Source organism: Battus philenor, unplaced genomic scaffold, assembly GCF_028537555.1.
Source record: "Battus philenor isolate CCGP_79_NKW_IND1 unplaced genomic scaffold, ilBatPhil1.0.hap1 SCAF_21, whole genome shotgun sequence".
Classification (NCBI taxonomy): domain Eukaryota; kingdom Metazoa; phylum Arthropoda; class Insecta; order Lepidoptera; family Papilionidae; genus Battus; species Battus philenor.
This window is the reverse complement of record NW_027181684.1, coordinates 4,325,742-4,340,457: the sequence shown is the minus strand read 5'-3', so window position 1 is coordinate 4,340,457 and position 14,716 is coordinate 4,325,742. Positions and strand designations below refer to the sequence as shown.

Below are 14,716 nucleotides of genomic sequence, written 5' to 3'. Positions count from 1 at the left end.
AATTCCGAGAATCCTTTAGAGATAAATTTGTAAAAAAAAATATGTTTTAAAGGCCATTTTAGCTCAGCGACATTTTAAAACTTTATCAATAAACAAGTACGTTTTAAATTTGCAACAGATTTTTAGCTACACAAATATGAATAATTAAGTTATAGACTTGTATTAATAATTTAACCAATAATTAAGTCTTTATACAGACATAGCTAAGACGACCTTGTTCAGGTCTTCGGAAGACGCTGGATGCAAAGCCAATAGGTCGTAAGGGAAATCTACGGAGAAGGTATACGTTCAGCAATGGACATCGTACCATAGAAATTAGGTAATGTTCTATTAATTAATACCAACCCGAAATCGGGAAAAAAACGAATCTTTATATGGCACGTATTTTTAAACTTTTTGTCGATCAAAAAGTGAATAAACTTTATGCACCCTATAATATTCTTTCTCTTACTAAGACATTTTTTTTTAAGAAAATCGTTTAACATCCTCGTCTGTGTACCTGATGGATGTTCTATTCTGTGCTGGCCGATCCGAGGTCTCCATTCCTGAACCGTAAGGCCACAGCAGCTATCTATTGTGCACTCTATGTGACCTACCCACTGCTTCAACTTGCTAATCCGAGGGCCAAGGTTGGTTACTTTCGCTTTCTGCTAATACACGTAAAATTATTGTAATAAAATAATTTACCCTCTGAATGAGTTTAATATTAGATATTGGGTTTTGTATCGAGTTAAAGTGTAATAAATTTAATTTAGCCGTTGTTTGAAGCGGAAGGCAATTTGAATATCGAACACAGCGGATTTATTTGTACGACGCGACGAAATATCCGCTCAAACAAATCCGCCAACCCTCAGCCCTCTCACAGCGTTCGATTCAATTGCCTCTCGATTTATTGGCTCGAAAGTTTTCTCGCGTACTTCCAGTGTAAATTTCCCGCGACAAATAAATATCGACTGTCCGCACTTCGGAATACTTCAGAGAGATATAAATGAAAAGCAGGGAGCGTCTGATTCCTGTAATTTGAAACGTTGATTGTTCTTGCTTAACACCGATCCTGAACCACTCCCTACAACACGTGTAATAACTTTAACCACATTTAAAACGCAAAAAAAATTAATTTAATTTCAGCGAAAACACGTCCTCTTCTGTACATAGACCTACCTCTCATAGATTTCCGATAAAGCTACGATAAAGCTTTATTTTATTCGTAAATAGTTTTATACAAATAAAAACAAAGCAACAAACAAAATTAATTTTTCTGTTACATACATTACAAAATAATTATATCGGTTACCTAACATTTATGTTAGTTAAACGTAGATTTACATTTTAAATTGAACTCAAAGGACAAATCAATGACTCATAGGTCAGCGTATGGACTGGCTAGCTAAGTGGTTTTAAGAAGGTCGTCGAGTTCCCATTACTGTACATTCACATGTACAAAGACCTTACCTTATTGGAATATAAGTCTTGACATTACATAAACGGGTAACTTACGGTACTTAATCAGAAATGTTATCACTTAGAATTACTTTCGTATGTATGACGTGTTGATGACAGCAAGGTAGAAGTAGACAATTTTTAAATTTCAATTTTATCGAAGAGCACTGATAAAAGATGTTGCGACTTGGTCAAATGAGTCTTTTATTAAGTAAAGGACTTTGTTGTTCCTTTTTGATCAGGGTGCATTTACAACCACCGCAGCTTTAAGTTGAAAGATATGGGGAAGCACCATTTAATTATAGTTTCTACTAAAGTAGATTCTTGCCGAGATTCTTCTCATAAAGTATTTAAGTGATCACTTTTGATGAGCCACTAATATTCGTTGTTCGCGGATTTGATTCCCGGAATACAATCTTTTATAATTAAAACTTTGTGCATTAATTATATAGAATTGCCATTGCTCACAGAACAAGTGTCCAGAGGATAGGCAACATCGTCATCTGCGTATAATACAACACTGCGATCGCTAACCCACCTACAAAGTGTGACTATGTTATATCCCCCCATGGATATCTATGGTGGAGGCCTATATCTCGCAGTGGGCGGCTATGGGCTGAAACGACGATGAAATTAGTAAACAATTAAAATATTTTATTAAAAAGTGTAACGTTATTATGATTTTTTTATTATGAACGTATTTTTATACTTTTATTTTGATACCCGTCTATAAATTCTGATGACAAAAATCGTGGATCTTAAATCCATAGCAAAGATTTAAATATTTTATAATATTTTAGCGCATCTCAAAGAAGTAGAATTATCATCAACTATCTGCATATCTAAACTTAAAAAAAAAACATAAGCAATGTGCTAGAAGTATTTGTAATTACCGATTTAATTTTGTATATGTATTCTTTACGTACGTTTTACGACGGAAATGATGACGACGGTGATGGCAATGAATTATTTACTCTACAATAATATTTTGTACCTATCGTTTATAGTAGTATTTATTAAAGATCCTTTATTTAATTTTTTAGACCATTTAAATGTATTATTTAATTAAAATATGTTATATTAATTTTTTTCCCCTATTGGGAGGGAAGAAATAAACAAAACATTTATTCTGCGCAGTTTTTTTTTAAAAAAGGAACATCAACGTTCTTCATGAATGCGTCAGATTTATCAAGAGTTGTTAATATCTATTTCGTTGAGATCAATTAGTTAATGATTTTAAAATAGTTTTATGATTCACTTTACATATTCTGTATCCATTTCTAGACCAGGTTAAATCATCTAGCATTAGATACGAATTTCTGACTTATGCATTATACAGCATGTAAAAAAAAGAAAAAAAACAATAGCATTTTACGTCAAATTAATAAATTACAGTTTTTTTTTTAAATCAAAGAATACTTATAAGATATTTATGATTTTTTAGTCTTGCAACATTATATAAAGTATGGGTATATCTATCAATAAAAAATATACTTCCGGTGAACCATTGTTTAAATATAGGTCGAGAAATATAGGTTATAATCGATTAAAGCGGGTTAGATGAAACATCGGAAAATGACTGCAAGAACGTAATTTAGAATCGGAGTTGTTCATAATTAATGATAAATAGTTTTCTATTATTGTTGTTTTTACATTATTTATTCAATAAATCCTTAAAGGCTTTTTCTGGAGATGGATAACCAACAACGTTGCATAGGGATTGGTGGAATATCGCGGCAATTTCACACACTGCATGTCTCACACATCGGCTTTTTAACTGCGAGGGACTAAATCCCTGTCGAGAATTTGACATTGGAAGAAATCGAGTAGCCATCTCCCGTACTAACCTTATACGTTATACTTTCTCACAAAATTTCATGCTGCGTTCCACAATTCCAAAGATAGGAACAAAACTCGACGCATAGACGTCGTGTCCAGGCGATTACGGCCGTCAGCAATAAGGAGACAATGTATAGAAGGGAAAAATAAGAGGCAGTTTACGTCACGTTAAGTAAAATAAAATTGAAAGTTGTTTACAAGTTCAACTATTTTTCTTAAAATCATATTTACCTGCAACTATACTACGAAACTATTAACATAGCGCTCGTCCAACCGCACTTTTAAAAGCAAGGGAAAAGACAGACGGCTATAGTAGTCAATTGATTTTTTTTAATATTATTAAAAATTTCATTATTGTCCGATTTACTTTCAGTATCTGAGTTGCTTCTATTAATGACAATATTTTCACTAAACATTTTCATGTTATATTTCATAGAATTAATTTTGGTTCTTTGACCCCAGCAACATGTTTTATTTTTAAATAAAAATCAGTACACAAAACCCTAAGTCGTAGGAAGAACAAGAACAATCGATTTAAACCAAGAGAATATGTCCGCACTGTGTGAATGACAGATGTAAAGAACATTTTGCCCCCATTTAAACGCAGGTTTAACTAGTTATGTATTAATTCTGTATGCAATATTGCTATACTTAAAATATGATATAAGGGTGGCATTAAAAAAATTGAACGTAATATTTAGACGTAAATATTAAATAAAATAAAAAAATTAACAAAATAAAACAAAAACTTACAAATAACCATGAAGAAAGGTTTAAGCGACGTCTTGTATATAGCGGGATATAATACAGGGTCTCCTGAAAATAAAACAGGTAAATTAAATTTAAAAATAACATAAATAAATCAAAAATAACAGGCAGCAACTGAAATAGCAATTGTGTCAAGTTAATAAATGGAATCACTAATAAATTACAATGTAACGACTGTCGACCCGTATCTGGCACGTTTATAGCTGTGCATTAAAAAGTAAAAGGTAATTATAGCTGTGCACGCTATTTTTTACACATTTTATTACAAAAAGCGATTTATTCGTTATAATAATAAATTGTTTGAGCTAATGATCAACATTTTTCGCATCACTACTATACATACCTCCCCATTGATTTCTAATATAATCGATTGTAAGCGGCTTAATCCGAAGTCTTTAATTGACCTTATCCCATAATAAAATATAAAAAGAGGCACATACCACCAATTTTTTTAGTAAGTGTACAATCGTATAAAAGTAAAAAAATTGTCATTTTTTCCGTATGGCATATTTAAAATGTAGGAACCTAATATACACAGATAAATAGATTCACACCTATTCTAGTAGGTTACGAATAAATTAATTTAACAACAGAGAGAAGCAACATAGCAAATCATTGTTGCATCCTTCAAATGGATATTATTATTACCAGTATATTATTAATACCAGTGTACTTGTCTGTATGATCTTATACTGTTAGGGAATATGTTATTATAACTTACAAAACCTTATTTCCATTGACCAGGAAAATTGATCGTATATATTCTCTTATGATACAAATGAGTCAACCTTGTCACTCTAGAACTTCAAAGCTCCACCAGCGTGTTCTGGGCGCTATGTGGCCTCAATACTGCCACTTACCAATCCTCCAGGCTTTTGCGGTTCCTTTCGTTCATCTACGGATCACCTAACTCCTGATTCGATCTCGTAGAGAAATCCCGAGCATAGCTTGTTACCATTTAATTACGTTACTTCATTATTTTACTATCTAAAATTGATATATGATTTCTTTTTAATATACAGGCTGATTGGACATACGTTTAAATTTTAAAGGAGGAATATACAGCTCATTCGTCAGCAAAAACCTTTAAATATTTTGCACCTATTTCCAATCACCAAAATCTAAAGTGATCACTCTAAAACTATCGAAATGCGACAGACCGATGACTTCTGACAATACAATCTGAAGGGACAGGTAATAAACAATAATTGATTTAAAAAAGAAAGATCTTTTCCTTACTATATTATAATTACGTCATTTACATATATATTCACCCTTTTTAAGCTTTTACACCTATAATCGAATAACCTATATATATATATATATATATATATAATAAACTTAAGTATATTCGTCTGATTTTCAGGTCGTCCGCTTTTAAATATTCTACGCAAATACAAATGACCTCATTTATTTTAAACTAATTAATTTTAAATTACAACGACGTTTTGGAATACATCAAGCAATTTGTTATTCGCTCCAATTCTAATTTAGATTCAAATTAAATCTCACATAATGATGCCCACACGTGTCCGGATGGGACGAACGCTTAAAAAAAGAAGCAAAGTCGTGGCGGATTGAAAAAATAAAGACGTCGAGACACAAAGAGCTTAAACAAATGTTATGAATACTTTTTATTCATGTTATTTATAAACTCCGTATTTTATTTGACAAGTTCATTATGAGAAACATTATATAAAATTGGTTTGTATTGGTTTCTTTTAAGACTGTATGTAGTAACCTACCACCGGATCGGAAAGCTGACAAGCGAGAATAGATCCTTGTGAAACACTGATGTTTAGGTGAGAACCAACCTATTTAGAATTATTTACATCAACCCTCTGGACTATTTGATTTAGGTAGGAAGCAATAAAATCAAACAGTACTACGCACAATCTCAATCTACAATTATATTTGACGGTAATCAAAATTAAAAAGGCATGTTATAATGTAACCAAAAAACATTAATCACGTCATTATTTAAGTATTACAAAGTACGAAATCTATATATTAAGGAGTGTCTGTATACCTTTGTTAACCCATGACTTGAGAACAATTTTACCAATTTCATTCAACTCTTGATAAATTTCTCAATACTTTGTAGAAGGATGAGAACCTACGAAAAATTGCGCAGTAATTTGAAAACTTTCAGAAATTCGTAATGACTATTGAAACTTTACAAATTTGTCCGTTAGCCATGAACTTCGCGCATTTAAAAGTTCACGCACAGCAAATTTAAATTCTCCTTTAAAAGCAGCACGGTATAATGTTTTACTTTTACAGTTTGCAAAATTAGCTATTAATTTAACACGATATCAATTATAAAGTAATTGCTCTGAAATATGTTACATTAATATACTTTTTTCGTTGTTCAAGTTTAAGATGCTAAATCAATAAATATAGTGATCTCAAATACAATGTGACTAAATATGTTTTGGCAAATGGGAGCAGTCAATAAGTAATTCTTATTAAATGGTTTAAGATATTGTTACTATATGATTAATTGTAAACATTACATATTAACCAGTACGTCGATAAAGCTACCTACACAAATTCCAATGGAAAACATCGTATCAATTTACTTTAATGAAATCAGAGTGAGTCACGAGAGTATTATCAGGAAACATCAATCCAAATCGGAACTCAATAAATAATGCCGTTTAAGTAATTCTCGAAATATTGATACGATATAATATATACCATAACATTCCTTATTGAATAATAATTTACTATACTTGTACATAATTCCTCGTCGACGTCGTTTTAGCCCATAGGCGGCCGCTGCAAAGCATAACCCTTCCCCAAAAATATCTAAGGGGGCATTTAGCATAGTCACCAAGCTTGGCAGTGTGATGTGATGCTCTTGTACATCCTCTGGGAACTTGTTTGTAAGAAGTGACAATCTTATATAATTAATGCACAAAGTGTAAATCATAAGACATTGTATCTCGGGAATTGAACCCGCGACCTACGATCGCAAGTCTCAGTCCTATGCCACTGGGCTACCAGTAATATCTCTAACAAGTGCGATCCCCATATGCAGCCAGGCTTTTGTCTAACACCAATACCATGTTACCTTGACATTAAAATATATAATGTCATTTAAAAATATAAACAAAAATTGATGACATTTATAAAGACTTCTCTTTATGAACATATAGAAATACATTAACAAGATAGCGCTCAAAATAAATAACCTCTAGTTACGATGTGGAATTCGCATATGGAATAACGTGTAGGAAGCCCTTCATTTTAGATGAACCAACGACCTAACAATGAGTAAAAAACCGTGTAGGCTGTATATATATATGCTTACGAATTTATCAGACAACATAACCCGTGAATATCGTCAATATTTCATAGTGAAATGTCCTAAATATAGACTTGAACTAGATAAATAAATATAATATTAGATAGTCAACATTTTTATCAGTTTATGTATTCGTATAAATTTTGAATCGATGCGGCAGGAGAGGGTTGGAGGATGTACTATTCTTCTTTATTAACATTATGATCCATTTGAATTCTGTGTCATGAACTCTGAAGAGTATGATGCCAGCGTTTAGAGATCCAGAAGTAAAATTTCCAAACGCCCTATAATGTATAGAGGCCACAGATTATAGACTCTTACAAAGGCTACTAATTAATAACATACGTATGTATGCTGCTCTCTTTCTAATTTACTATCATTCTCTCTATCCATACTCTACAAATAATGCAAATCGGGTAAGTAGTAAAATCGGGTGTGTAATAATTATTTAATATCAATATTACATTTTTATTAACCATGATCATCATATCAGCCATAGTACATCTACAGCTGCACCCATGCCTGCCCAATAGGGCCATTTAGAAGCGGTGTGCATTCTTTGTGTTCCTGGACTGCATTAATAAGTTCGTATGTCCACCTTGTGAGCGAATGTCTTATGCTGCGCCCATGGTCTCCATTTCCGAACATAGGCCCAGTGACCATTTGTTTTACCTTGTTTGTTCTGTTACAAATTTATTAATAAATGCCAGTAAACGTATAATAATTGTTGCACATATAATCGGTACACTTTATTACGGTCAAATCAGCTCGGAACTTTTACATTTAACTATACGTATAAATAATATTCCGGTTCTTATTTTAAACTGGCTGCCGCTGTCAGGAAATTCAATGTTCCCGCTAATCCTCCGGGTTACGTTAAATAGAGGTTTTCATTCGTCGCATTGATTAAATTTTCGAAGTACCGTCATATATTTTTTCAAAGTACCGTCAATTAAAAAATTCTACCGAAAGAAAATTAGGGCAAATTATAATTATAACTTTTTCACCAAAAGGCCTTATGAAAGTTTACATATAAAAGTTGGTAAAAGAGGAAACACAGGAAACAGGTAAGTGGCAACTATATAGGACTTTCAAACGAATACAGAACTCCACTCAAGCTGCCTACAAAAGTTTGTAGAGAAAAACGTTGTTTATTTTTTTGTTCACTGTGTTAAATGTCAAAGGAACTAAAAGAAAAGAATGTTTGTAGAGAACTAGAAAAATGCAAATGGTGTTCCAGATATAACAGATGAAGACAAGATAAACAGCGTTTTTGGTGGGACGATGACATTAAAAAGGTAGCAGGATAACATGGAAGAGAATAACAAGAGAAAATGAAAGTGATTTGACCTATACATTTTATCTTAGGACTTGAAACTATTGGACAGAGGAATATGTTAATGTCGTCGGATAGCGCTGAATGAAGTCCGCTTCCGACCACTACTATTAGAAATCTATAAAGGAGGCTTATGTGCAACAATGTAAACCTTACGGCAAAAAATTTTAAACCATTTTATCTAAGTTGATATAAGTGAAAGTAAATTTTATTTTATAAAAGATGTGAGTCTGTGAATGTCTAGAGTTGTTTATAACATATGAATATTCTCGTCCGGTCCTAAGGATAGGTTCGTGAATAGAATTGAATCTTAAAAACATTTACCCAATTACCTCCTCAGTCACCGGGCAAGGTGACCCGTCTGCGAAGAAAATCATAAGCGCACAATACACGGATTCTTGTCGTATTGGTTATGTAATAATTTATCTGTTTTTTTTTTCTTTTATAAGCTACATAATTCAAATATTTTACGATCAAACTTAATCATTATCATTTCAGACACAGGAGTTCATTGCTGGTCATGTATCTGCTCAACTTTGTAAGATCGTCTACGCCCTTTTTATGGCCTCATACTCCGCTATCGTGGGTGGACACGAACATTTTTTTTACTATAATAATTTTTTCACATGACTACTTCCATACTCTTCTTTCATCCATCTCAATATCTTCCATTCATTCCTCTAATACCTCTCACATTTTCTTGTATTCCTTTTCAAGCTTTCCACCGTCTGTGGTCTGCACTCTAGCACCAGGACCCAGCGGTCATGGGTTCTGCGCTCTACGTGGTCTGCATATTTTCACTTCAACTTGCCAATCCGTTGGGCTATATCGGTAACTTAAATTCATCTATTCTTCTCATCCTCTCATAACTGATTCGACCTGGTAGAGAATACCTGAGCATAGCCCTCTCCGTAGCTCATTAAGCGACAGTATCAATGAGGCCGGAAGTAAGAGAATACCAAAGTTTAATAATAAAACTCAATTTTAAAAACAGTACTCCCTTGTTTCCATTACGTTAAAAATTTCCTTTATATATTGTATTCTATCCAATAAAAACTAATTACGTTTACTCTCTGTCACATATTGGACAAAGAGCTCTCTCCGCGCTCTGTTACTTTACATATAGCCAATAAACTGATAATGAATTCGAAACAGAACTTTACTAAATTTCAATAAACGGCTCGATCCAGATATCGATACAACTCGTCCCTTTAATGTTAAAAATAAACATCGACATCAAATATTAATGATCAAAGGAGTTTTAGTGCTTAATTTATTTGAATGTGTTATTTACTGGTTATCTGTTTGAATTGCATCGCGAATGATCTAAACAGATATCAATAATAAAAGGTTATTTTTATTCATCAAAATCAGAGCTAGTCAACCTTTTATTTATAGGTAACACTACAATGATAAGTACATATTTTCATCAAAAAAATTCCCGTTTCTATTATAGCCTATCTATTGAGAAAACTTTAATATCTACCTAGTACTGTCTCTACCGGGAGATACTGTAAGAGTCCCTTTATGGACATTATAAAAATGTTTATACATATAAGCGGAGCATTTTTTAACTTCACATCATCGTCACCATTTTAGCCATAGAACGTCCAGTTCTGGACATAGGCCTCCTCCATTAACTTCAAATTGGTTCGGTTGTAAGCGGTCTGCTTCCTGCGTCTTTTAACGTCCCTTTACAAGGACGTCTGTCTACCTTTAGGATAGACTTTCTATGCTGCGCTTGTCGGATTAATTTCATATCATTAAATAACAAATGATTGAGTAAACATTATTCTATTGTCTTTATACAGTCAAAAAGCACGTATTACTGAGTTTCAGTACAAGACGCGTTGTAATTTCTGCAATTGACTTTTTTTGTTATTATAGCATCGAGTTGGATATTTTTTTATTATGTCGCCATCTTGACCTCTACCGCCTAAAGGTAGAGACTTTTTAAGGTGAAATTTTTTAACATTTTTAATTAACTTATTAATATTATAATTAATTACTTAGTATAACAATTATTACATTTATATTACATGCCAGTATTTTACAATTATTTTTACTATTCCGTTTTTTCTTTGAAAATTTTCATATTATTTCTATTTTCCCCTTTATTTTACTATTTTCCTCATTTCTTTATTTTTTACGTTACTTGGCTGGTCCTTACCGAAGCGCGAACCAAGACCCACATTTTACATTTGCTTGTGCTTGGCAGCCTGTAGTCTTCATTCCAAAACCTAAAGTTTCCACCGGCAATATATTTTACGTGGCTACATTGGTTACCTTCCTTTGTCTACAGATTTACTCCTTCCTGACACGACATCAATGGCTAGCAATCAAGACCTAAATTAGGAATAACCGATATACGAGTAAATAAAGAGCAAAATAAACTACAGAACAAGAACGAAATTAAATGTTTTCTAAAAACAATTGTAAAAGCATAGACGTCAGTCAGGCATTCCGTTGTTAAAACCTACATTGTTCTCCGAACATTAAATTAATATTGTTTATACTGGAAAGTAAAACGAGACGCAGAAAACAGTAAACAATACGCCTCATTACCACAATAATTTCATACTTAATGAAATGGAACACTATATATTAATGCATTACTTATGACGACATATATACTGATATATGAACAACAGTAGAACTTCTAGCAAAAGATTCTTATCACTATTGAAAATTTACATTTACATTGCATTACATTTACATAAAATATATGTGTATGAATGCATTATTTGTTTGAAATACAAAGGCATCTAACTATAGTGTAATAGATAATTTTACTGGATCCAATGTCGAAAGTAAACTGCGTTCAGACACCTTTTATCTCTCGGTGAGCCCCTGCTCTATTTTTTATTAATAAAGTCCATCGAATGGTTTTGGAGCGTTTCTCTGAACGCAACTATTGCATCATACAGGCAACTATGACAGGACTGTCAGAAGTCGTCTTGACTTGTCAACGTACGGTATTAATTACCGTGTTTTAATTAATCATTTAAATGTATCATAATCATTAAATTAATATATCAAAGTGCTCGTTTCATTTCGGCTGCAATCCTTCAAGATTGATTGGGATTCTCAAGGATTATCAAAGTTGTTTAGAAAAAATTGCCCGTTGTACTATATTTTTTGCCTATGTCATTCGATAAAGAAGTACTAGGTAAGGTAAACAGGTTTAAATTGTTATTTTTCTTTTACTTTAACGTTGACGTGAGGAGACAGATACTAGATTTGGATAGAATGTATTTCCTCGTCTTCAGTTTAGTAAATTAAAGCTACTGAATATCAAACAGTGACAGGTGAGATCTTCATCGTACAATATAACAATTAGTAATAGATATAACATGTTACTACTGGCCTATCTAGGAAATATTTAACTATATTTATTAAGAAGTTGGATGCTGCTTTCATGTTTGAAAAATTGGTCAATATTTTTAATTTATATATTTCTGTTGGTTTGTTGTCATCATCATCATCATATTAGCCGGTAGAGGCTATCTGCAAGGTAAAGCCCACCCCCAAATATTGCTGTGATGACCGGTCATGCGCGGCCCACATCATCACACAACTTTCCGCGAGCTTAACAATGTCATCGGTCAATCAAGTGAGGTATCATCTACTGCGCGGCGTCTACCAGGCCGTGATCGTCACTGGAGAACCTTTCATTCGTCAGTTGCATGTGCGATATGCCTCATCCATTGCCACTTCACACAAGTAATTTTTCGAGTTAGATTCAGATAAATTTTCAAAAAAGAATATATTAATAAATTGCAGTTTACTGATTTTACTTCAAAGCTATATTTTCAGGGTAAAGCAACCGAAGAAAACCGCCTTTCAAGTATTTACCGTAACTTTAATTATAAACCTTTATACGTGTTAAGTTTACCGCTACAAGGATAAATCTAAATATAAAGGCTGTTGAACTTCCTTTGATCAAAAGCGACACGCTACTCTTTGACACACCATGTGTACTGTTTGGTCGTCTATCACACCGAACCATAAATATATATAAAATCATTATGAACAAAAATATTGTTTTATTTTAAATACAATATGTTCACCGACAATTATAATTATATTGCCAGGATCCGTCCTGACAATACAATTTACAATCCCTTTAGAAGATTGTAGCATTTGTTTTCTCTAGATCACGTATTTTATTTTAAATAAAAAATATTTCGCCTTTATTTATAACTTATAAAAAAATTAAGGAAACATATGTTCTACAAGTTCTAAATGTGAGGTGATATTTTTTGATTTAACGACTTAAGCTATACATCCCTGACACGCACCTCCCAGTCAAGCGTAAAATATTAGTAAAATTTATTTCGCAACTGTACTCTATTAGCTTATATAAGACATAAGCTAAATATAAAACCACAACTATAGTTATAATAACAAAATGATTCTTTTCTAAATTAGCGAACAATGCTGTAGTGGTACCGGCGCATACAATAGTTCCCAGTTTCATGACCGGACTTTCACTGCTGCCAAAGGTGACAGTGCCCAGAGAGTAGGGCCAGCTACTTCTGACGACTTTTACAAGGTTGTTTCCACCTTGTCATAAATTAATAAATTACTGAATAAATGTATTTCTATCGTGTCTTTATCTAGCCAAAGAGCATGTATTACTGAATTTCACTGCTGAACTTTTACTGTTGCAAAAGTTTCATTTACAAATTCAGCGAGTTCGAGGTTGTACATAGAGGGCGCTGACCTAAAAATCTTTTTTAAGGTTCACAGGAATGGGAGGCCGCCAAGCTTTTAGAAACGCTACTGTGAATGCTCTGCTTGACTTGGGTTATTCTTCAGCCTAAAGGGAAAATATTCACGGCCAATGGACCGCCGGATTTCCCAAGCATATATTAAATTTAAAAAAAACTGCGGTTAACTGCCCGCATTAAATGGGAACACCCTGGATACAGATCGCTTCTGACCGGTCCTCCCTATTGTAAATCTAAGAGAGAAGCCTAATTCCAGCTGTATAAGTCCTACTGCTGAAAAAGACTAATAAACGAATGTATATATATTGTTGTTTTAATTTGTAAAGTACTACAGCAAGTGAATTCGCTTATTACCAGTTTAATTCTCCAAATGGCTAATGATTTGATTTCTTATAATGAATAATTTTTTTTCAAGGAAAAATATATACATATATAAATCACAACGGTGTAAAGGCGGCCGCTTCGGAAACGGCCCGTGCGTGAGAATATCTAGTTTCGTACCAAACCGAGCATCTCGCAGCCCGCAATGTTCCGGTTTCTGAATCAGTGGCGAGCTAACCTAGAATTTTTTAATTTATTATCGATAAATATCTCAGTCATTTTACTTTTAACTTATAAACAATCATTACACCATGAACAGCAAGATGCACCAATAGATCTATCCTCGACCGGCACAAAATTAGGACCAGGCTTTCCACAATATGCTACTAAAGCCATATTTCAGACAATCTGATAACTTTGACTTGGTTGTAGGTAAGTTAACGTAAAAGACCACGTAGGCTACCACCTACCCGCTAATCTGATCAAGTCGAATCATTTTAATTAACAGAACTCTTATTGAAAGTCACATTTTAGTCATTTTTTTTGTTATGACTACTCTGTTTCGCAGGTGTTATTTGTAGTTGTCAAGAACAAACGGGAGGAAACACCACAACAACATATCTTTTAAAAAAGTTTAACAGTACCGATTTATGCTAATATACTTTAAATTACTACCACCCTGAAGAAAGCAGAGGATAGGATAATATTCAAAGAGCTTGTCATGGAGGCCGTCAAAGAGGCTCTTCAAGATGGACACGAGCTCCAGAAATTAAGGTGACTGCGAAGAGCAAACATCGTCAACAATGCAATGGACGACCGCCGGAAATCATAAGGCACCCCTTCAGATTTCCTATAGATCCTCTCGGAAATTGCCTGTATCCTGGGTCTTCAGTAGGTATAACGGGTATGTAAAATCGCAATGTCTATTCACGTTTAATCACAGGGATATAGATTTCGATTTAAAATTTG

The 14,716-nt window shown here is 33.2% G+C and overlaps 1 protein-coding gene across 1 annotated transcript in view; it reads right to left on the bottom strand.

Moving 5' to 3' along the window:
- sigmar (Tumor necrosis factor alpha-induced protein 8-like protein sigmar) overlaps positions 1-14,716 on the bottom strand; it is an 86,882-nt gene that overhangs the window by 44,767 nt on the left and 27,399 nt on the right. Inside the window, exon 2 of the mRNA XM_068766375.1 lies at positions 4,033-4,095. The gene's annotated coding sequence lies outside the window, so the exon portion shown is untranslated. The remainder of the gene's footprint in view (positions 1-4,032; positions 4,096-14,716) is intronic.